This window comes from Rhinoraja longicauda, chromosome 2 (genome assembly GCF_053455715.1).
Source record: "Rhinoraja longicauda isolate Sanriku21f chromosome 2, sRhiLon1.1, whole genome shotgun sequence".
In the NCBI taxonomy this organism is placed as follows: Eukaryota; Metazoa; Chordata; class Chondrichthyes; order Rajiformes; family Arhynchobatidae; genus Rhinoraja; species Rhinoraja longicauda.
This window is the reverse complement of record NC_135954.1, coordinates 36,750,202-36,775,884: the sequence shown is the minus strand read 5'-3', so window position 1 is coordinate 36,775,884 and position 25,683 is coordinate 36,750,202. Positions and strand designations below refer to the sequence as shown.

The 25,683-nt window shown below is 43.0% G+C and overlaps 1 protein-coding gene across 5 annotated transcripts in view; it reads right to left on the bottom strand.

The window, feature by feature from the left end:
* The window catches only part of cdk14 (cyclin dependent kinase 14), a 520,407-nt gene that overhangs the window by 395,997 nt on the left and 98,727 nt on the right, over window positions 1-25,683 (bottom strand). The window contains exon 1 of one of the 5 annotated variants that reach the window (XM_078417397.1): window positions 6,642-6,772. The exons of 2 other annotated variants lie outside the window; for them this stretch is intronic. The gene's annotated coding sequence lies outside the window, so the exon portion shown is untranslated. Of the gene's footprint in view, window positions 1-4,625; window positions 4,647-6,361; window positions 6,482-6,641; window positions 6,773-25,683 lie in introns of those variants that run through there. 2 more of the 5 variants (XM_078417387.1, XM_078417406.1) reach the window with 2 other exon arrangements.

The following is a 25,683-nucleotide window of genomic DNA, read 5'->3' as shown; positions in this document are numbered from 1 at the left end:
AGTGGATAAATCAAGTTCTGGAAGAAAATAAGAAAAGGGCTGCAATATTTTAAATGGATGTGAGCCTGCGCACACACACACACACACACACACACACACACACTTTAAATTATCTTTAAACCATTATAATTTAAGTGACATTTTTAATTTGGACAGCTAATTATGATTATCAATTGATTGTAAATTCAATTTAAACAACAATTTTGATAGCTTTCAAGTCTGCAGTGAGACCTCAGGAGTGAGACCTCAGCAGTGAGACCGCAGCAGTAAGGACACCATGCTGTCACTGCAGTTGGCCACTTGTTTTAGGAGTGGCCCTGATTCTCACTGAGATGGAAGCTGGGACCCTCGGGAAGACAGATCCTGAGCAATGCTGGCAAAAAACAAGATTCAGACAACTCAATGCAAAAACAATGGGACTAAAGATTGCAATGGGACTAAACATTCCAAAGAGGAAAAAAGATTCTAAGGGGAGTATGAGGCGACCGTGGCTGACAAGGGAAGACAAGGATAGTATAAAAATAAAAGAGAAGAAGTATAACATAGCAAAGACGAGCGGGAAGCCAGAGGATTGGGACTATCTTAAAGAGCAACAGAAGATAACTAAAAAGGCAATACGGGGAGAAAAGATGAGGTACGAAAATAAGCTAGCCAAGAATATAAAGGAGGATATTAAAAGCTTCTTTATATGTGAAGAGGAAAAAAATAGTTAAGACAAATGTGGGTCCCTTGAAGACAGAAGCAGGTGCATTTATTATGGGAAACAAGGAAATGGCAGATGAGTTGAACAGGTACTTTGGATCTGTCTTCAATAAGGAAGACACAAACAATCTCACAGATGTACTAGTGGACAGAGGTCCTAGGGTAATGGAGGAACTGAAGGAAATTCGCATTAGGCAGGAAATGGTGTTGGTGATGGGACTGAAGGCTGATAAATCCCCAGGGCCTGATGGTCTGCATCCCAGGGTACTTAAGGAAGTGGCTATAGAAACCGTGGACGCATTGGCGATCATTTTCCAATGTTCTATAGATTCAGGATCAGTTCCTGTGGATTGGAGGATAGCAAATGTTATCTCACTTTTTAAGAAAGGAGGGAGAGAGAAAACAGGAAATTATAGACCAGTTAGCCAGATATCAGTGGTGGGGAAGATGCTGGAGTCAATTATAAAATAATAAATTGTAGAACATTTCGATCGCAATAACAGGATCGTTCCAAGTCAGCATGGATTTATGAAGGGGAAACATGCTTGACGAATCTTCTGGAATTTTTTGAAAATGTAACTAGGAAAATGGACAAGGGAGAGCCAGTGAATGCAGTGTACCTGGACTTTCAGAAAGCCTTTGATAAGGTCCCACATAGGAGATTAGTGGGCAAGATTAGAGCACATGGTATTGGGTGTAGAGTGCTGACATGGATCCAAATAAAAAACATCAGTCTGAAGAAGGGTTTCGACCCGAAATGTCACCCATTCCTTCTCTCCAAGATGCTGCCTGACCTGCTGAGTTACTCCAGCATTTTGTGATGCCTTGGATAGAAAACTGGTTGGCAGACAGGAAACAAAGAGTAGGGATTAACGGGTCCCTTTCAGAATGGCAGGCAGTGACTAGTGGGGTACCGCAAGGCTTGGTGCTGGGACCACAGCTATTTACAATATACATTAATGACTTAGATGAAGGGATTAAAAGTAACATTAGCAAATTTGCAGATGACACAAAGATGCATGGCAGATAAATGTGAGGTTATCCACTTTGGTGGAAAGAACAGGAAGGCAGATTATTATCTGAATGGTGTCAAGTTAGGAAATGGGGAAGTACAAAGAGATCTGGGTGTCCTTATTCATCAGTCACTTAAAGTTAGCATGCAGTTACAGCAGGCAGTGAAGAAAGCTAATGGCATTATGGCCTTTATTACAAGAGGAGTTGAGTATAGGGGCAAAGAGGTCCTTCTGCAGTTGTACATGGCCCTAGTGAGACCACTCCTGGAGTACTGTGTGCAGTTTTGGTCTCCAAATTTGAGGAAGGACATTCTTGCTATTGAGGGAGTGCAGCGTAATTTCACTAGGTTAATTCCCGGAATGGCGGGACTGTCGTATGTTGAAAGACTGTAGCGACAAGGCTTGTATACACTGCAATTTAGAAGGATGAGAGGGGATCTTATTGAAACATATAAGATCATTAAGGGATTGGACACGTTAGAGGCAGGAAACATGTTCCCAATGTTGGGGGGGTCCAGAACCAGGGGCCACAGTTTAAGAATAAGGGGCAGGCCGTTTAGAACGGAGATGAGGAAAAACTTTTTCAGTCAGAGAGTTGTAAATCTGTGGAATTCTCTGCCTCAGAAGGTAGTGGAGGCCAATTCTCTGGATGCTTTCAAGAGAGAGCTAGATAAAGCTCTTAATGATAGCGGCGTTAGGGTGTTATGGGGAGAAGGCAGGAACAGGGTACTGATTGTGAATGATCAGCCACGATCACATTGAATGGCGAAGCTGGCTCAAGGGGCTGAATGGCCTACACCTGCACCTATTGTCTATTGTCATAAAGATCTGCATAATACACAAATCAAAAATGTGCACAGAACATACAGTAAAATAACCTCATAACCTAAGTTGAAAGCATTAGTGATTTGGTTTAAACTCTAAAATAGCAGATTAATGAATAACAAGTGATATAATACCCAACTTCTGCCTAGTCTTCCAACCACTGTATTAAAATGGGTGGTCCAGTTATGTTTTGGTCAACGGTGGGTTCTGGTTCTGGTTCTGGTTGATTACTGCGCAAACACCTCATAAGTGGTTATCTTGGTGATAACAGAGTTTACTGGTGATATCAGAGTACTGAAGTTGGTCTCAAGTCCACCAAGTCAGTGCCAACCATCAACTGCCCTTTACGTTACACCGACATAAAACACTTTTTTATTCTACCCACATTCTCATCAATTTCTCCCAGATTCTGCCACTCTCGAACACATTATTGGCAATTGATAGTGGCCAATTAACCTACCAATCTGCAAGTCTTTGGAACATGGGGAGAAACCAGAGCATCTGGAGGAAACTCGTGTGGTCACAGGGAGAAAGTGCAAACTCCATACTGACAGGATCTGAGGTCAGATCAGATTGAACACAAGTTTCTGGTGCTGTGACTTAGCAATTATATCAGTTGTACCACCATGCTGCCAACAATATGGGGGAGGGGGGAGGGGGGAAAGGGTGGGGGTAAAGGGAAGGGAGTAAACAAAATCAATAGCATTTTTTTTTAAAAGACAGAGTCCTGGGAAAAACTCATCAGGTTAGGCAGCATCTCTGGTGAACATGCATAGGTGACATTTCGGATCAGGACTCTTCTTCAGACTCGGTCTGAATATTGGTCTCGACTCAAAACGTCACCTATCATCCACGTTTTACAGAGACGTTGCCTGACCCGCTGAGTTACTCCAGCACTTTGTGTCTATTTTGTATACCAGCATCTCCAGTTGCTTGCATCCATCAATAGCATTTTATTGAATATTAAAGTAAGCAAGTCATGTTGGAGCTGCACAAATCTTTAGTTGGGCCTCATTTAGCATATTGTGTGCAGTTCAAGTTGCCCTAATTGAGCAAGGATGGCTTTTGGGAGGGTGCAAAAGAGTCTCACCAGGGTGTGGCCTGGATTTGAGAGTATAGGTATAAGAAAAGGATTGGACAATCTTAGATTGTTTTCTCAGGAGTGGAGGCTGAGGGCAGATCTGATAGATGTGTATAAAATGATAAGAGGCAAAGCTAAGATAAATAGCCAAAGCCTTTTTCCCAGGATGGAAATGTTAGATATTAGTGGGCATAGGTTTAAGGTGAGAGGGGGAAAGTTTAAAGGAGATGTGCAAAGTATTTTTTTTTTAAACACACAGTTCTGCCAGAGGAGTTGGTTGGATCAGATACAATAGCAATATTTTAGAGGCATCTGGACAGACACATGAACAGACAGGGAATAGATAGATGCAGACCATGTGCAGATGGGATCAGTTAGATTAGCATCATGGTCAGCACAGACATGTTGGGCCAAGGCATTATTTCAAAAGGACTAGCATATAAAAACAGAGATGTAATGTTGAGGCATTATAAGGCACGTCAGACGGCATTTGGAGTATTGTGAGCCATTTTGGGCCCAATATCTGAGGAATAATGTGCTGGCGTTAGAGAGGGTCCAGAGGAGGTTTACCATATCATATCATATATATACAGCCGGAAACAGGCCTTTTCGGCCCTCCAAGTCCGTGCCGCCCAGTGATCCCCGTACATTAACACTATCCTACACCCACTAGGGACAATTTTTACATTTACCCAGCCAATTAACCTACATACCTGTACGTCTTTGGAGTGTGGGAGGAAACCGAAGATCTCGGAGAAAACCCACGCAGGTCACGGGGAGAACGTACAAACTCCTTACAGTGCAGCACCCGTAGTCAGGATCGAACCTGAGTCTCCGGCGCTGCATTCGCTGTAAAGCAGCAACTCTACCGCTGCGCTACCGTGCCGCCCTGTACGAGTATGATCCCAGGAATGATTGGGTTAACATATGATGAGCGTTTGAAGGCACTGGATCTGTACTCACTGGAGTTTAGAAGGATGAGGGGCGTCCTCATTGAAACTTACCAAATAATGAAAGGCCGGGATAGGCCTGGAAAGATGGATGTGGAGAGGATGTTTCCACGAGTGGGAGAGTCTTGGACCAGAGGCCACAGCCTCAGAATAAAAGGATGTACCTTTAGAAAGGAAATGAAGAGTAATTTATTTAGTCAGAGGGTGGTAAATCTGTGGAATTCATTGCCACAGAAGGCTGTGGAGGCCATCAATGGATATTTTTAAGCCAGAGATTGATAGATTCTTGATTAGTATGGGTGTCAGGGTTTATAGGGAGAAGACCGGAAAATGGGGTTGAGAGGGAGAGAACAGCCATGATTGAATGGCAGAGTAGACTTGATGGGCTGAATGGCCTAATTTGGCTCCTATAAACTCATGAACTTGGTCCTGTGCAACACTGCCTAATGTTTTATTGAAAAATGATTAGACAATTTCTTACTGAATATTGTCATTGGCTGGCACTTGTGTGCATCATCGTATTGATTGATTAATTGAAAGATACAGCATGGAAACAGCCCCTACAGCCCACAACGACAATTGATCATTAGTTCACACTAGTTCTCTGTTATCCCACTTTCATATCCACTCCTTGCACATTAGGGGCAATTTACAGAGGCCAATGAACCTACAAATACACAAATCGTTTGGATGTGGGAGGAGATTGGAGCACCTGGATGAAACCCACACGATCACAGGGAGAACGTGCAAACTCCACAAGGTCGCATCCAAGGTCAAGATCAAACCTGATTCGCTGGCACTGAGAGGCAGCAGCTCTACCTGCTGCACCACTGTGCCATCCAATCTTATGATTGTGCCTGTGGATACACATAGTTCTTAAAGGCACAGTCACATTCATATATATATATATATATATATATATATGGCATTTGGTACTTATCAGTTAATGCCTGAATGCTGAGCTCTATGAGGGCACAGACCGAATCATTATCTTAGAAACTGCAACTCAATTGGGTAGAAGCGATGTGCAGCATTATTTTACTTCATATTTTTTAATGGTCTTAATACCACAACATTAACTATTTAAGAACAGTTCTGTCAGCACCGCACATTGCATCAAAAACTTGTGGATATGATTTTAATAGGATAGAAATGATGCAGTCTGACTTCAACTTGCTGAGCAATCATAGAGAAGTCAGCCATAATACTGGGCAGCAGCTGCTGTCTCTGCTTAATTCTGCTTCAACAGTAGCAACTCTCCAGTGACAGCTTCTGTCATTTCAAATCTTCTCCTCAAATGCAGTTAATTCAAATCATAATTATGTTGCAAACAGAACTTTATGCTGATTAGCAATGTATATGCAGAGTATTCATTTCATAGATAAAAATCATACAGTATATATTGTATTGGAAAGTGTCCCCTCATTTACTTAGCCACCTTAACCCACTGTAGATTTAGCTAAACATCCCCTGGCAATGCAGTCTCAAGCAGCATATCAACAGATTTTGAGAATAAACAGACCACAACAAAGCATACTTGCAAAACAAGCGCTGTATTTTTATTTTTCACCCATCAAAACAGGACACCAGTGTCATCTCCAGCTCTGCATTAGGAATCAATGCAGAATTTTGCTTTCAATGGAGATCAATACCAGTTCAAAGATAGAGGCATGAACTGCATCAACATCACAGCATTCCCAGGTGTTGCACTTGTGATCTACGTTGGGAATGCTGATTCAAGCTGTTCCATTACAGTCATGCTTCACATTGTAAACAGCCATCTGTCTTACCTTTAAGTCCCAGATACTTTACCAGGTTCCTTCGCATGCACTCCAATATCTAGGAATTCTGCAGAAACCTAGACAGGCCAATCACGTTCAATAAATGAACTCAAAATATCTCCTGGACCATTTCAGCTTGCTAGTGCAGGTTGTACTACTTTTGCAAAGGGGGGGGGGGAAAAGAGAGCGAACTAAACATTCTCTCTGAAGTCAAATCAACCCCAGTTCAGCTTAATTTACAAGCCAGCAAACACAATCAATAGAAAATGCATTAGAGAAGGAACACAACCTTTTAAAAAATATAACATCCGTTGCAACTATGTTCTGAAGAAATCAACCCGGTGATCAGATGAGCTGGTCTGTACAGTTGCAGGAAAGCTGAGAATCTGGCTCTGCAGTGTGAATGCAGCCAGAAGTAACCATGCGGATTTTGCCCCGACAGCCACTCTACAGTATTCACTCATTTACCGAATTCAATTAGAGCTCAATTTGCAGCACAGCGTCAAACAGCTTATAGTAATCATGTAAGAATGTGGGAAATATCTGCAGCAAAATAAAGCAGAACACACCCCGTGCAGTGAAATGGGCATCAGCTTTCCGGAAACCTACAAGCAAAGCTGGCACATGAATAGCATGGGGTCAGGAACACTGCTCACAATCTCAACAGAGAAAAGATTTCCAGCATCAGCAGCAGCTGCAACTAGCACTGAAATGGTCAGGATATATTGTGGTATCGTAGAAACGCAAAAAGATTGTTTGAACCCACAATATGTTCACTGAAGCACAGAGGAATGCAAGTTGAACATTTCACTTACAGTAAGAAGCCTATTGAAAGTTAAGGCCGGAGTCTCACAGAAACTAGTGAGATAAAAGTTCATCTCAGAAGCAAAAGCATTACTCATCCTTGTAAAATTCACTCACACTTGAATCAATTTCGTCAAAATGTTGCCAAGAACTACATGAACTCAAGAGAGAGCTAGATAGAGCTCTTAAGGATAGCGGAGTCAGGGGGTATGGGGAGAAGGCAGGAACGGGGTACTGATTGAGAATGATCAGCCATGATCATATTGAATGGCGGTGCAGGCTCGAAGGGCAGAATGGCCTACTCCTGCACCTATTTTCTATGTTTCTATGAACCATTTCTGATTCTGCCCTTCCCTCTGGCTAGACACTGCTGAAAAGCAGTATTAAGTTTTCCCTTATTAAAATAGCCCCATTTAAAAGCTCATTTCTCTTGACAGGTTGCATATACATTAAAGGATCCATTAGCAAAAATTACCATCACTGAAACTTGCATAAAGTTGCTTTGAGCAGTGTTTATTTTCCCTTTAGCTACCATTAGCTAACACAAAACCACATTTCAACAATTCAACATAAACATCTCAGCTAATGAGCATTCAGTGCATAGCTGACATTCCTGTGGTTAGTTGTAATATGTAGTGTGTGTGAATGAAGTAATACCAAGGAATAATCAACACTAATCTTGTTCAAATTTGTGAACCGATTTCTGTCCCATTCATACACACAAATCACTCGGCATTCAAGTGATTGATTAAGCCAAACTTTTTCTCTTATGGGGGTCGAATTGAAACTTAATTTAATAAATAAATAATTCTAAAATCCTTTCAAAAACTGCAGCTCAATTTCATCAACAGAACACATACGGTATGAATTGGCAACATTTCCTCCTTGATAACCACCAGCACAGGGGCACCTTCAGGCTGTGTGTTCACCCCCCTTCTCGAATCACTCTGCACCCATGCCAGTGGAGGCAGATACTTTAGACTTTAGAGATGCAGCGTGGGAACAGGGCCTACGGCCACCGAGTCCACACCCGACCAGCGATCACCCCGTACACTAACACTATCCTACACACTAGGGACAATTTTACAATTTTTACAAAAGCCAATTAACCTACAAACCTGTACGTCTTTGAAGTGTGGGAGGAAACAGGAGCACCCGGAGAAAACCCACACGGTCACACAGAGAGAACATACAAACTGTACAAACAGCATCCGTAGACAGGATCGAACCCAGGTCTCAGGATCTGTAAGGCAGCAACTCTACCGCTGCGTCACTGTGCCACCCTAGTTCCAACTCCTTTATATTCGCAGGCGACACCACCATTGATGGAAAAATTACAGATAATCGTCGTGGTTGTCCCTCGAGGTTGAGGATGATGGTCTACGTTCCGATGTCAGAACGAAGATGCCTGTGCGTGTGTTTGTTTAACGTGTACTTGATGTTGCACTCCAAGAGGCACACGGTCCTTCACAAATCAAACAACTAATTCCAATGGCAAGGGAACCAAGACGATTGGAGCTGATAGATTTGTTGCAGCCTTCATCCGCCTTCACAGCCGTTGAGTTCAAGATAACTTTGTCCGCCTGGTCCGCCTTTGAGGTTTTGTTCATTGGATCATTCTTAGTCTGGACCCTCATCCTCGACCTTACCGCCAAGCACCAGAAGTTAGTGCTTCCGATGGCTTCGCTCTCGGAATCATGGAGGCACAAAACCTTCTTCACCACAACAAGGTGAATAATCCGAAGATAATAACAAGCCAGAGTATAGGAAGGAGATCGATCGACTGATTGAATGATGCCAGAACAATAACTTTGCTTTCAATGTCAGTAAAACCAAGGAATTGATTGCTGACTTTAGAAGCGGAAGGCCGAGGATACACAAACCTGTCTTCATCAGTGGGTCGGTGGTGGAGAGTGTCAACAACTTCAAATACCTGGGCATGCATATCGCTAAAGACCCAGCACATTAATGCAATCATAAAGAAATCCCACGCCTCTACTTCTTGAGAAGATTGAGCAGATTCGGCATGTTGACGAATATTCCTTTGAACTTCCACTGGTGTAAGATAGAGAGCATATTGACTGGTTGCATCATGGCCTAGTTCGGCAATTTGACTGCCCACGATTGAAGGAAATTACAACAAGTGGTGAACACTGCCCAGTCGATCTCAGGTACTAACCTCCTCATCATCAAAGGGATGAAGCACTGTCTGAAGAAGCCAGCCAGCTTCATCAAAGACCCACAGTACCCTGGCCATGCTCTCATTTCACTCCTGCCATCGGGAAGGTGGTATTGGAATCTGCAAACTGGAACGTCCATGTACAGGGACTGATTTTTCCAAACAACTATTAGGCTATTGAACACTACTCACTCCAACTAAACTCCAAACTGCCTTAGTTGCACAAGGGACTTTGCGTTTTGCTTTGTTTTTCCCACTGTATTGTGTTTTTTTTAAAATTTATTGAACTTCTGTTCTTATGTTTCTTTATTATATTATTAATTGAGTACTATGTTTAAAAACCCGTGGTGCTGCAAGTAAAAATGGCATTGTTTTGTTTCGGGACATATGACAATAGGACACTCTTGACTCTCTTGTCTTGCTCAAGTGGAATTGTACCACATGTGAAAGGTTAGTCATTTTTGTTTCGAAACACTATAAACAATGCTAATTCGAGTGAAAATTTGCCATGGTATGTAATGACATAAGGAGAAGCTAATCTCCCAAGTAGGACTGAAATTAAACCAGGAACGTGTCTCAGCATCTTGGGTTAGCAGCTGTAAGATTAATCACGTCCCCTTCATTACTGGTCTAACTGCTGAATTTCCAGCTGGAAGCTAAAAGTGACCCACACAGTCAACTGGCTAGTGTTCAACATATTCTATCAGTTAATTAAAAATCCAATTTTGTGGGTTTTCAATGCAAATATTCTTCACTCCGATAAAACTGACTCCAGGAATAATTAGGCTTCATTGTATAATCTGTGTTTAAATTGGTACAGCAATTAATATTGAGGGATGAAAAAAGACCTATACGCCCAACGTAACTCCACTGCCACAACTTGTTGCAAATGCAGTGAATTAGCTAACAAGCCTGCACTAAATTTATCCAGTATCTTCTTCAACAACTCTTTTGCATGTATATGGATTTCCATTTTACTTCCATTCTTAATCCCAATGATTTCCTTTTGCAGTTATTTTCTACACAAGGCTGAATGGCAAATGTAAACATGGGTTCCTTTCAGGCAAAGACTGAAATGTCTAGGTGGTGAAGATATAACTTGCATATTAAACCATTATTTTGTAACTGGGTTCTCAGCAGAAGTCACAAATATCCTGAAATAGCAAGGAACCATTTATCAAATAAGAATGAGAAACTTAGAAAAGGAATTTACATTTGTAGAGGCGATATACTGGAGAAATGAATGGTATGAAGGTAGGCAATCCCAGGGACCTGACCCAAGCCCCAGACTAGGGTGAAACAAAGGTCCTTGCAGAAATGATCACTGAACAATGGTGATCTCCCAACATGACCTCAACTCTGGAAAAGACTCACTGGATTGAATATGTAACCTTAAAAAGTAGGAGAAAAAGTATAGTGGACTACATACACAGAAAATGGTGTAGATAATTATTTTGACAGAAGAACCAGGCATTTAAGGAACTATAAAAAGACCAGGCAAAGTCAGCACACCTTTAGTTTAGTTCAGAGATACAGCATGGAAACAGGCCCTTCTGTCCATGCTGACTATCAATCACCCATTCACACTAGTTCTATGTTACCCCACTTTCACATCCACTCTCTACACATTAGAGGCATTTTAAAAAAAACAATTAACCTATCGACCAATGTGGGAGGAAACCAAAGCACCCAAAGGAAACCTATGCAGTCACAGGGAGAACGTGCAAACTCCACGCAGACAGCACCCGAGGTCAGGATTGAACTTATGACTCTGGCGCTGCAAGTCTACCAGCTGCGCCACCGTGCTGCCTTACTTTATGAAATGTATTAATTGTCAACAAATTAACTGAAGTCCTTTGAATGTGGACGAGGGAAACCCAGAATACGAGTTTTCAAAAGGAACACAATGTGCTGTTTTAGGCTAGCACAGTGGTGCTGATGGGAAGGTCATTGAGAGATCAGAAATTCATCCTTAGCATATGACAGGTCGTTCAAGAGTCTGACAATGGAAGGTAAAAACAGTTCTTGAATCTGGTCAAATCCTGGCCTCAGTGGACCGAAGGTCCTCTTTCTGTGCATCATAACTCTATGGACTCTGTGGAAGCAGTGCCCTGTGAAGTGTTTCTGCATTAAAAATGGTTCATAAGGTTGTGGCATGGAATGAAGATTAATTACATGACAGGGCGACACAGTGGTGCAGCTGGTAGAGCTGTTGCCTCACAGCACTAGAGAGCTGGGCTTGATTCTGATCTCGAGTGCTGTCAGTGTGGAGTTTGCATGTTCTCCCAGCAACTGCGGGTGTTTCCTCCGGGTGTTCCCGTTTCCCACGTCCCAAAGATGTGCCGGTTTGTAGGTCTATTGCCCGTAGTGTGTAAAGAGTGGACGAGAAAGTGCAGCGTAGGTTTACTAGGTTAATTCCCGGAATGGCGGGACTATCATATGTTGAAAGACTGGAGCGACTAGGCTTGTATACACTGGAATTTAGAAGGATGAGAGGAGATCTTATCGAAACGTATAAGATTATTAAGGGGTTGGACACGTTAGAGGCAGGAAACATGTTCCCAATGTTGGGGGAGTCCAGAACAAGGGGCCACAGTTTAAGAATAAGGGGTAGGCCATTTAGAACTGAGATGAGGAAAAACTTTTTCAGTCAGAGAGTTGTGAATCTGTGGAATTCTCTGCCTCAGAAGGCAGTGGAGGCCAATTCTTTGAATTCATTCAAGAGAGAGCTGGATAGAGCTCTTAAGGATAGCGGAGTCAGGGGGTATGGGGAGAAGGCAGGAACGGGGTACTGATTGAGAATGATCAGCCATGATCACATTGAATGGCGGTGCTGGCTCGAAGGGCCGAATGGCCTCCTCCTGCACCTATTGTCTATTGTCTATTGAAATAACATAGAACTCGCATGACCTAAAAATGCCTGCAAGTGAAATGTTTTATTTCATGAATCCTGAAATACAAAAGTGGAAATTAGGTTATAGTTATGTAAAACAGTGAAGAGAGTACCACATTCAGCTCTAGGTACCACAGTTCAGGAAGAACACTAGCCTCACAGGAAACATAATGGACATTCATTAAAATTATACCAGGACTAACAAAGTTTAAATTATGTGTGCTGTTTGTAAAATCCGGGTTTCCATTCCCCTGAACATAGCCAATTAAGAGGAGGTTTAACTAAGCTATTTACGATGAATTAAGGAAATGAAAGAATAAATTGATTGAAAACATTTCTCTGTGGAGAGTCCTGAACACAAGAGACACAAGCTTAAAGTAAGAGTAGAGACATTCAGGGCGGATGTCAGAAAACATTTATTCATACTGAGGGTAGTGGAAGAAAGAACTGTCCCCTTTCCCTCCACCCATACACCTCCGTGAAAAGGGAAAGTGTTTTGGTACAGTCAATTGGACTAAGAAGGACAGATCTTTGTAAGGCAGGGGTATTTAAGGTCACACGGATAAAGATGCATAAATGAGGCAAAAACCAGCAGGAGCAAATGAAAAAGCAAAACACATTCAAGGAGGTCATGGCCAGCTTCTACAATTATATGCCACAGTGATTTTTATGCTATGCTTCCAAGCAAACACAGAGCAACACTGAAATCAAATAATCAATAATAATTCATCATCTATATGGCTGTTCCTAAAAAAAATAGTTTGAGTAACATTTGAACTAAAATGAACCATTCCATCAAAATCTCTGAAAGGCAGGGTGAAAACGTTGTTATTAAAAATATGCACATGTAGTTCTATTGATGAACATATCCAATTACTTATTATTTTGAAAATAGTACTGCAGTAATACTTAATCTGGGCTCAAAGGATGGAATTTGCTCCCATCATGACGATGCCCTGATCTGTGCAGCGATATATGGACATGTACTAGCGGTTCCTGGTGTGATTGGAAACGTTAGATAAGGTGATAGTGATAGGAGCAGAATTAGGCTATTCGGCCCGTCATCTACTCTGCCATTCAATCATGGCTGATCCATCTCTCCCTCCTAACCCCATTCTCCTGCCTTCTCCCCATAACCAATGACACCTGTACTAATCAAGAATCTATCTCTGCCTTAAATATATCCACTGACTTGGCCTCCACAGCCTTCTCTGGCAAATACTTCCACAGATTCACCACCCGCTGACTAAAGAAATTCCTCCTCATCCTAAAAGAACGTCTAATTCTGAGGCTATGACCTCTAGTCCTAGACTCTCCCATTAGTGGAAACATTCTCTCCACATCCACTCAATCCAAGCCTTTCATTCTTCCATACATTTCAATTAGGTCCCCTCTCATTTTTCTAAACTCCAGGGAGTACAGGCCCAGTGCCGTTAAACACTCCTCATATGTTAACCTACTTATTCCTGGGATCATTCTTGTAAACCTTTGGACCCTCTCCAGAGCCAGCACACCCTTCCTCAGATATGGTGCCCAAAATGGCTCACAATATTCCAAATGCGGCCTGACCTGCCTCAGCATTACATCCTTGTTTATGCATACAGGCCCTCTCAAAATAAATGCTAGAATTAAGTTTGCTTTCTTTACTACCGATTCAACTTGCAGATTAACTTTTTGAGAATCCTGCACCAGCACTCCTAAGTCCTTTTGCACCTCTGATTTCTGGATTCTCTCTCCATTTAGAAAATAATCTAAATAATCTTCTGCTAGAAAAATTGTGTCACCATTTTTGTTGTGTGACACGGTGCAAGGTCTTGCTGGAATATCCCAGATCTATCTGGACAAGTCTTCATTATCTCCTACACCGCTCTTCTCTGTAATACGTTAATGTATTGCGCCAATCTCATAATTCCGTCAACTGGATGCACTTTAGTGGCTGAAACAATCCCAGAGCATCATCATTTCAGGATGTTTGACAAACTGGTCAATGTGGCATTTTATCACCGACTCGCCAACTGATCTCCGAACTGGTTGGCTATGTTGATCCTGAACCATCACTGAAAAACACCTTCCGTCCACAAATATACAATCTTTGATACAAAAGTGTCAGTTTTGCAGACAGTGAAGATGGTTGTGAAAGATTGCAGCCGGATCTGGATCGATTGGCCAGGTGGGCAGAGGAATGGTTGATGGAATTTAATATAGAGAAGTGTAAGGTGTTGCATTTTGGGACATCGAACAAGGGCAGGGCCTGCACAATAAATGGTAGGCCTCTGGGTAGTGTTGTAGAGCAGAGGGATCTCGGACTACAGGTGCATGGTTCCTTGAAAGTCGATTCGCAGGTGGATTAGGTGGTCAAAATGGCTTTTGGCACTTTGGCCTTTATCAGTCAGAGTATTGAGTGTAGAAGTTGGGAGATCATGTTGCAGTTGTATAAGATGTTGGTGAGACCGCATTTAGAATATTGTGTTCAATTCTGGGCACCATGTTATAGAAAATATATTGTCCAGCTTGAAACAATTCAGAAAAGATTTACAAGGATGCGCTTGGACTAGAGGGTGTGAGCTACAGGGAGAGGTTGAGTAGGCTGGGTCTCTATTCCATGGAGCGCAGGAGGATGAGGGGTGATCTCTGTCATCAGCGGTCTTAACGACTACCGTCCGGTAGCACTCACACCGGTCATCACAAAGTGCTTCGAGAGACTGGTCCTGCAGCACATCAAAGCCAGCCTCCCACCCACCTTCGACCCACACCAGTTTGCCTACAGAGCAAATAGGTCTACAGGGGATGCCATCGACACTGCTCTTCACACTGCACTGACCCACCTTGAACACCAGGGGAGCTATGTGAGGATGCTCTTCCTCGACTTCAGCTCTGCCTTTAACACGGTCATCCCGAGCAGACTGGTCACCAAACTTTCCGACCTTGGATTTTCCCAAACCATCTGCCAATGGATCAAGGACTTCCTGACCAACCGCCCCCAGACAGTCAAAATAGGCCCTCACCTCTCCTCCACCATTACACTGAGCACCGGCTCACCACAGGGCTGTGTGTTGAGCCCCATCCTTTACTCCCTCTACACTCACGACTGCGCCCCCACCCATCCCACCAACACCATCATCAAGTTCGCGGATGACACGACTGTGGTTGGACTCATCTCAGAAGGAGATGAGACAGCCTATAGGGATGAAATCCAAAGGCTGGCAGCATGGTGTTCAGTGAACAATCTGGTCCTGAACTCCTCCAAAACAAAGGAACTTATAATTGACTTTAGAAAAACCAGTGGAGATTACGACCCACTCTACATCAATGGGGTCTGTGTGGAAAGGGTACCAGCTTTCAGGTTCCTGGGTACGCACATCGCAGAGGATCTCACCGGGTCTACCAACACCATCACCACAGTAAAGAAGGCACAGCAGAGACTCCACTTCCTGAGGATCCTCAGGAAAACCAACCTGCAGGAGAAGCTCATGTTGTCCTTCTATCGCTGCTCCATCGAGAGTGTGCTGGCATACTGTATAACCACATGGTATGCCAGCTGCTCAGAAAAGGACAGGAAGGCCCTTCAGAGGGTCATCACGACGGCCCAGAAAATCATCGGCTGCTCACTGCCCTCCCTGGAGCACCTGTTCAGCCTACGCTGCCTCAGTAGAGCAGGCAAAATAATAAAAGATCCATCCCACCCCGGCCACCGTCTGTTTGTTCATCTGCCCTCTGGTCGACGTTTCAGGTCGATCAAATCCCGAACAAACAGACTTAAGAACAGTTTTTACCCCAGGGCCATACGAGAACTGAACACTACCTTGCACTAGGCAACACCGTTAAAAAATCGGTCATATAATTGTATTTAATTGTATTTATGTATTTATTTGTTTTTGCATTTATTGCATATATGTTTGTACGAACCGTCAGGATTGGCTATTTTTTAATTTCGTTGTACTCGTTGCAATGACAATAAATGAATATTATTATTATATTATTATTATTATAGAGGTGTACAGAATCATCAGAGGAATAGATCGGGTAGATGCACAGAGTCTCTTGCCCAGAGTAGGGGAATCGAGGACCAGAGGACATAGGTTCAAGGTGAAGGGGAAAAGATTTAATAAGAATTGGACGGGTAACTTTTTCACACAAAGGGTGGTGGGTGTATGGAGCACACTGCCAGAGAAGATAGTTGAGGCTGGTTAGACAACAGTTAAACAAGTACATGGATAGGACAGGTTTGGAGGGATATGGACCAAACGCAGGCAAGTGGGACTAGTGTAGCTGGGACATTGTTGGCCAGTGTGGGCAAGTTGGGCCGAAGGGCCTGTTTCCCACACTGTATCACTCTCTGACTCAATGACTTTATATTTAAGGCCCACTGGTATAGTTTCTTCATTGCAGCAATTAGGAGTTGTATTTTCCCCACAGGTCTTCTGCTTCACACTTTGTCAGTATTTCCAGTCACATGTAAAGTTGTAGCCATTTCATCCCATACATTCTACACATCTTCATTTGCATCACTTCCAGACCATCCTCATCCAGGTGTGTTCATGCAATCCTTCTTCATACCTGTTCCTTTTTTCTTGCTCATTATTATTCTAGTCAACCCCCCTGATAATCCATCCTCATCTTTTTGAATCCTTATTGATTCTTTTTGTGAATTAGGTTTGACTATTTCTGTTGAATTCCTTCATTCCCTGTATTGTGATTTGTTGCAATACAACACTTAAAAATCTTTTCGGCACTACATTAGGATGATGCAGCTCAAGGCAAACTTCACAAAAAATCACTGGAAATGAATACCCCGAGAATGAAAATGCAGTAAACCCTCATTATAATGGACAATGGGAGGGGAAAGGTGTCCGTTATTGCCGATTGTCCACCACAACCCAGTAAGGTATTATCATTGTATGCAGTTGAAACAAAGAACTGCAGATGATGGTTAATGCACAAAAGGACACAAAGTGCTGGAGCACCTCAGTGGTCAGTTAGGCAGCATAATGTAGAGAACATGAGTAGGTGACGTTGTGACCCTTCTTCAGTCTGCTGAGTTACACCAGCAATTTGAGTTGTTGCACATTAAAACGAGGCACCAATGTCGCTGGTCTGCACCAGCGAGCTCTTCTTCACCCACCGCACAGCCTGTTGACGCGGCTGTGTTGTGACTCACGTTGCAGCCCCTGGGCTCAGCATTTCCTTCAGCGTGCCGCCGCGGACAGAATGCGCGCGGTCACCAAGGGGCTCCCTCCTCTCTCACCAGCTGCTGCTTCTTTCAAGGAGAATTATTGCATGGGTCTTAATAGAGAAACAAAGCGACGGGTGAGGGGAAGAAGCAGCACCTAGTGAGGAGGAGGGAGCTCCTTGGTGACCAAATGCATCTTGATAGTGGTGGAAGCCTGAAGAAAGCGCTGCCCCCAGTGGCTACAATGTGAGCAGCAACAACAGCCACGTCAACTGGACCGTGCGGTGGGTGAAGAAGGGCACCCTGTGTGTGAAGGAGGGTTCGCTGGTGCACCTAGCGAGCCGGGGGCTGGGGAGTCAGTGCGAGACAGGGTGGGTCGGCAGGTCCGTCCGTTAAACCAAAATCCATTATAAAGAAGTCAGTTAAAATGGGGGTTTACCTGACTGGAACATTTTCAGAGAGATTTATCGAGTTTCAGAAAAATATAAGAACAAATGGTGGACAAGGATGTTCAACTCCTGAAAGATATGCACAAGGCACATCTGAGAAATAATTGTTATTATCATAACTATCTTTGTCTGCCAAATACCCGCTTATTTATTTTTCACTGTAATATGTAACCATAGAAAATAATTGCAACACAAATCTGTCAGAAGCCCAGAACATTGATTGCAGCACAGACCGAGGGCACATGGCCATCGTGTCTGCAGCAGCTCATTACCAAACCAATTCACTAGTTTGAAGAAGGGTCTCGACCCGAAACATTACCCATTCTTTCTCTCCAGAGATGCTGGCTGTCACGCTGAGTTACTCCAGCATTTTGTGCCCCTCTCTAGTTGCACCAACCGCCCTTTCTCCATAGCCTCCGAAATTTTGATATCCATACATTTATCCAATTGCCTCTAAAAGGGCAAAATGGAATCAGTCGCTGCCAGATCTGCAGCCAATGCTTTCCCAATTCTAACAACCTAATATGTAAAGAGGTTTTTTCTCATTCTCAATTCATCCCTTTTACTTACTCCTACAATCTCTTCTTGATTCCTCCAAAGGAAACAGCACCCATCTATCTACTCTGTCCAGACCCCACATTATTTTATGTGAACTCACTCCTTGGCATATGAATGTCTGATATATGATCACCAGCACTTTTGAACAAGGTGTCCATAAGAAACCATTAATTAACCTCGCCATTCTAGTTCACGAGTGCTTTAGCCACGAGTTCGAACTGAAAATTAAAAGCTAGTTTGCACAGTGGATTGATATATAAAATGCTGCATTCACAAAATGGATTCACAAAACCAGTGTCTTGTTTGCTGCTAATTTGTTGTACTGTTCCCAACAATGCAAGACAAATGTGAAAAGGTGAATTAAATGGAAGAAATGCTGTGTCCTTAAATAGAAAATGAAACATTTATCATAAATCAACATGACCAAGGTCAAATACTGTCAGTTATTTGGTACGCTTTAATTCTAAACCATTCAACAGTTTGTCAATTGCAAATTAAAACCTTTCCTTGTTTACATTGCGCAGAACCCAAGGTCTCTCAAGGGCATCATTAAACCTTAATTTCCACTTATCTGGAAATACAATGCCAAGGTGTGTACAACCAAGTATTGTTTACAGATTGGTTTTGGCACCATTTTGTGCCTTTTTGAGGGGTTACTGCATCCCTTCTTCCACAAGGGTTACTGCATCCCTCAATTCCTGTACAAATATTAAAACGGTCTGCTTAATTAAGTGCAACACATTATTAAAATTATTTATACAAGAATACTTCTTTCGACTTCAGTACTACTTTTGTTGGAGAACAGAACATTGACATTCACAACATGTTCCAGCTTGTGAACAAATCAATTCATGAATGGGTTTCAAGAACGGTACAGGACTTACTGAAATGCTGTTAAATCTTCCCCAGCCTTCTCTAAAAGAAGCAAAGAAAAATCACTCATCTACCCTTGTAACTGTAGTCCCTCTTGCTAAGAACCATTCACACAAATCTTATCTTGACTCACTCTATTGCCTTTATATCCTTTCTATCATGTTATGACTACAATTGAACACAATACTCCAGCTGAGGGCAGACTGGTGTTTTATAAAGTTCAGCATTTTCTGCACTGTGCCTCCATTGATAAGGCCCAGCCGTGAGGATATCGATTATGTGCAGGCAGATAAGATTTAGTCATGGCATCATATCTGACAAGGACGTTGTGGGCCAAAGGGCCTGTTCTTGTGCTGAATTGTTCCATGGATGTGTATGCCTTAACCATTTTCTCAACCTGCCCTGCCAATTTCATTGATTTATGGCCCAGGTCCTCTTTTGCTTCTTTTAGAACAGTGTCTCATCCTCATTCCTCACAATTCACCGCATCTGCCCATTCCACCATGCTAATTATATCCTACTACAATCCACCATCAAATTCCGAATTCATAATATTGCCAGGTTGGGCGTCATCATCAAATTTAGAAATGATGGTTTGCACCCTGACATTCATGCCATTAATATAGATGAAAAAAATGAATAGCTCCAACACTGAATCTTGGGGAATGCCATTAATCACCTTCTACTGGTCCAAAACACAGCCGTTCACCTCAATCTTCTGTGTAAGAAGGAACTGCAGATAGTTTAAATCGAAGATACAGTAGACACAAAAAGCTGAAGTAACTCAGCGGGTCAGACAGCATCTCTGGAGAAAAGGAATAGGTGACTTTTAGGGTCAAAACGTAAAACCCAAAACGTCACCTATTCCTTTTCTCCACGGATGCTGTCTGATCCACTGTGTTATTCCAGCTTCTTGTGTCTAACCCCAATCTTCTATTGTTTACCACACAGCAACTTGATGTCCATGCTGTCAATGTCCCTTTTGTATCATATGATTTAACTTTGCTGTTAAGTCTGCAGCGTAGCACCTCATGTACAGAATTCAAAATATGTTGGAAGGGGCTGCAGAATGTCATGTACACCACAGTGTTTGCATTATGGTCATCAATTCTATTTGTTACATCCTCAAAAAATACTATCAAATCGCTTAAACACCGTTTGCCCTTGCATATCAGCCTCAGGTTCCCAGGTCTAAATATCGCGTACAATTTGTTCGGATCCAACCACATTGACACAATGGCTAAGAAAGTACATCAACACCTCTTCTTCCTCCTCAGTATGTTTAGTGACCAGAACCTGCCTAGAAGGTCCAGCTCGCCCGCCGCAGAATGGGAACTCGCCCGCAGCTGACTGGGGACCCACTTGGAAGCCCGGCTCGCCCGTCTAGAGTGTAAGGAGTTGGACGGAGGGCTGATAAGCTGACCGGCTGCGGGATGCAGTGTAGTGCCTCGATGGTGGAGTGGGCCGCTGAAAGCCCTGCAACAGCCTGGGGCTCGGCTGGACCAGGCACCGATCCAAGAGGCCGAGCACGTGGACCGGATGCGGCCTACAGTGGGGGAACAGCGGCGGAGGACACCCGCCAGGCGTGATGGCGCCAAACATGGCGGAACCGGCATTATATGCAAAAAGGTATTTCAATATGTAATGTTTAATTGCATATGTGACAATAAATATCCATTGAAATATCCATTGAAATTCAGCATGTCTCCAATGACTATTAAAAAATTCTAAAGATATACCATAGAACACATCCTGTTTGGATGCATCACAGTTTAATTTGGCAACTGTTCTGTCCAATGCCACTAGAAATTGCAGAGAGTGTGGATGCAGCCCGTCCATGATGCAAACCAGCTTTCCCCATCCAATCCATCCACACTTCATTCTACCTTGGGAAAGCAGCAAACAAACAAGAACTTTTTTCACCCCAGTAATTCGTTCTCCCCTCTCCCGTCAGACAGAAGATACAGAAGCTTGAAAGCACACGATCAGATTCAGGGTTAGCTTCTTCCCCATTGATATCAGGCTATTGAATGGACCTCTCATAAGCAACAGTCCCAATCCACCTCATTGCTGCCCTTGCACTTTTTTAATCTGCATTTTCTCTGTAGCTTTAACCCTATATTCTGCACTCTATATATTTATTTGTTTCTTTGCACTCCCTGTTGAACTTGTGTATGGTTTAGACAATAGACAATAGACAATAGGTGCAGAAGTAGGCCATTCGGCCCTTCGAGCCAGCACCACCATTCAATGTGATCATGGCTGATCATTCTCAATCAGTACCCCGTTCCTGCCTTCTCCCCATACCCCCTGACTCGGTTATCCTTTAGAGCTCTATCTAGCTCTCTCTTGAATGCATTCAGAGAATTGGCCTCAACTGCCTTCTGAGGCAGAGAATTCTACAGATTTACAAATCTCTGACTGAAAAAGTCTTTCCTCGTCTCCTCATCTCCGTTTTAAATGGCCTAACCCTTATTCTTAAACTGTAGCCTCTGGTTCTGGACTCCCCCAACATTGGGAACATGTTTCCTGCCGTGTCCAACCCCTCCATAATCTTATATGTTTCGATAAGATCCCCTCTCATCCTTCCAAATTCCAGTGTATACAAGCCTAGTCGCTCCAGTCTTTCAACATATGACAGTCCTGCCATTCCGGGAATTAACCTAGTAAACCTACGCTGCACGCCCTCAATAGCAAGAATATCCTTCCTCAAATCTGGAGACCAAAACTGCACACAGTACTCCAGGTGCGGTCTCACTAGGGCCCTGTACAACTGCAGAAGGACCTCTGCTCCTATACTCAACTCCTCTTGTTATGAAGGCCAACACTCCATTGGCTTTCTTCACTGCCTGCTGTACCTGAATGCTTCCTTTCAGTGATTGATGCACGAGGATACCTAGATCTCGTTGTACGTCCCCTTTTCCTAACTTGACACCATTCAGATAATAATCTGCCTTCCTATTCTTACCACCAAGTGGATAACCTCACACTTATCCACATTAAACTGCATCTGCCATGCATCCGCCCACTCACACAACCTGTCCAAGTCACTCTGCAACCTCATAGCATCTTCCTCACAGTTCACACTACCACCCAGCTTTGTATCATCTGCAAATTTGCTAATGGTACTTTTAATCCCTTCATCCAAGTCATTGATGTATATTGTAAATAGCTGCGGTCCCAGCACCGAGCCTTGCGGTACGCCACTCGTCACTGCCTGCCATTCTGAAAGGGACCCATTTATCCCCACTCTTTTCTTTCTGTCTGCCAACCAATTTTCTATCCATGTCAGTACCCTACCCCCAATACCATGTGCTCTAATTTTGCCCACTAATCTCCTATGTGGGACCTTGTCGAAGGCTATCTGAAAGTCAAGGTACACCACATCCACTGGCTCTCCCCTGTCAATTTTGCTAGTTACATCCTCAAAAAATTCCAGAAGATTAGTCAAGCATGATTTCCCCTTCGTAAATCCATGCCGACTCGGAACGATCCTGTTACTGCTATGCAAATGCCCCGCAATTTCGTCTTTAATAATTGACTCCAGCATCTTCCCCACCACTGATGTCAGACTAACTGGTCTATAATTTCCCGTTTTCTCTCTCCCTCCTTTCTTAAAAAGTGGGATAACATTAGCTACCCTCCAATCCACAGGAACTGATCCTGAATCTATAGAACATTGGAAAATGATCACCAATGCGTCCACAATTTCTAGAGCCACCTCCTTAAGTACCCTGGGATGCAGACCATCAGGCCCTGTGGATTTATCAGAATGTATTTATGTATGTATAATTCGACTGGATAGCATACAAAAAAAAGTTTCACTGTATCTCGGTACAGGTGATGATAATAAACCAAAACCAATACCAAATCCACGTTAGCTTGCTAGGTTAACCCATTTTCCTCTAAAAGGAAGGTCTGACTGGCTGGGGTTGCTGGGTTTTATCTTAACAAGGGAGGAACCGTTCTCCAGCCCTGACACCATCCTTGCATCCAAAGAGCACTGAAAGATTATAGTCAGTGCCCCTGGAGGTTCCTCCCAATCTTCCTTCAAATTTCTCTGATGCATCCCCATCAGGTAACAAACATACTTTAAACTCAGTCACTTTCCTAAAACCTCCATACTATTATTTTTTTATTTATCTCAACACTCACTATCATTCTGGAAATACTTTTTCCTGGTAAAAAACAGATGCAGTACTTTGATGTCGCCTCGTCATCCATGCACAAGTTCCTATTTTTAAGTTTTAACAGCCCCACTCCTCTCTTTCCTGCCATTTTACCACATATGTCTAAAGGACACATCAATTTTCATTTGTGCTGGCATAGATAATATTCACTTATGCCTCTTAATTTCATTTTCATTTTCCAACAGAAAGGTTCTTGCTGTCATTACAACCACTTACCAGAAACACTCTTTTATTTGCTCCATCTTCCTCCAAGTCTCTTTCATCAACCAGGGAACACTAGATTTGTTTGTTCATCCTTTGGCCCTCACGGGAATGTGCCTCAGCCACACCTGAGCCTTAAAGGCAGCCTGTTATTCTATCACATTGATGCCTGTCAAAATATTGCTTCCAATTTAACTGGGCCAGATCCACTGACATCCCATTGAAATTGGTCTTCCTCCAAATTTATTACTTTGTCTTGGCTTTCTGTTTCTTTTCTTAAATTGTGATGATCACTGCTTCTCCTGAAAGTTTGTACACTTGGCCCATCTCAATTCCCAGAACCAATTCAGTAATCCTTTCCTGACATACGATCTCGACCCAAAACGCTAATGCAACCTTGTACCTCCACAGATGTTGGTTGACCGGCTGAGTTCTATTAGCAGTTTGTTGCTTGCATCAGATTCACCAATCCCACCTTCCTCATTGGACAAAAAAAACATACTCTAGTACAAGTAGTTCTGCTATCACGCAACAGTTGCATTCTTAAGAAATGTTCTAGAAAATCACATTGTAAGGACAATGATGTCAAAGGGGAGGAAGGGATCAGGGGCTTGCGAGTTTAAGACAGATTTAACAGTTATTTTCCCTGTAGGATTTCCAAAAATAATGGTCTTATCAATAGAAATAGCACTTTTCTTACTGCAAACTCAAAACACTAAAGATGGTGGATTACATTGTTCAATAGAGTATCATTGCACAAGTGACAATAGAAGTGATTGTTTGTGAATTTCTCTATGGCCACCGATTACTTAAGCAGCAGCTGCGTTCATAAGAGACAATGGTGGGAAGATTACATGGAAATAGTTTTTTTCCACTGTACTATTTAAATCCAAGACAGTTTTTTTAAATTGTCAATTTCCAAAGTAACTTTTAAATGATGCACTAGATCTTGATCGACATTGTGTTATAACCAACCCAATCCCGATAATTTAAACAGTGTTCCCCAATTCATCACCCTCAATATATCTAAATTGAGTTATTTTATATATTATATATATATGTATATATGTATATATGTGTGTGTGTGTGTGTGTGTGTGTGTGTGTGTGTGTGTGTGTGTGTGTGTGTGTGTGTGTGTGTGTGTGTGTGTGTGTGTGTGTGTGTGTGTGTGTGTGTCTGTGTGTGTCTGTGTGTGTCTGTGTGTGTGTGGTGTGTATCTGTGTGTGTGGTGTGTGTCTATGTACTAAAACTCTCGTTTGTTTGTTTGTTCTTGAACTACAGTCAAAACGGTGCACGATAGCGCAACAATTTTAGGCCCAACTTACTCACCGTCATCCCTTTGGTGCTAATGGAAGAAATTTCATTGAAATCAGTGTTATATTTTTTAAGTTATTCACATTTTAAAGTTTAAATCTATCTCCTAGGGAGGGAGGCGGGAAGGAGTGGGGTGGAGGGAGGGGGGAGGAGGGAGTATAAGGGGGGTTGAGGGAGATGGAGTGGGGGAGGGAAAGAGGGGGAGGGCGAGGGGGGAGGAGGGAGGAAGGAGTGGAGGGAGGGAGGAGGGGAGGCGGGAGGGGAGGATGGGAGAGGGGAGGATGGGGGAGGGGAGAGGGGAAGGCGAGGGGTGGAGGGTGGGGGGAAGGGAGAGGGGGAGGAGAGGGTGCTGCACCAATGCAGGAGAGGTTTGGGCCCAACAGGTCCAACGGGTCCACTTGGTCTAATATAAACATAGCACAAAAAGTAAGGAAATTTGTGTTTGGTAGATTATTTCTTTGTTGTAACAATGCTTCTTGGCAATAAATCTTATACCGATGGAAAGCCTGTTTATTTCCCTTTTAAATGGTGCCACATTTGTAAGGAACATGCATTTGTGGGATGAGCAGCAGAGCTGAGTATGTGGGTTGAGCCCATGAAAAATCTGCCAAATCTTCTCTGCCAATGCCAAACAACTTATTCTGCCATTGACTCTTGTTCGGTGTTGTTTGGTGGATTGGATGATTGAAGTCTGAAGAAA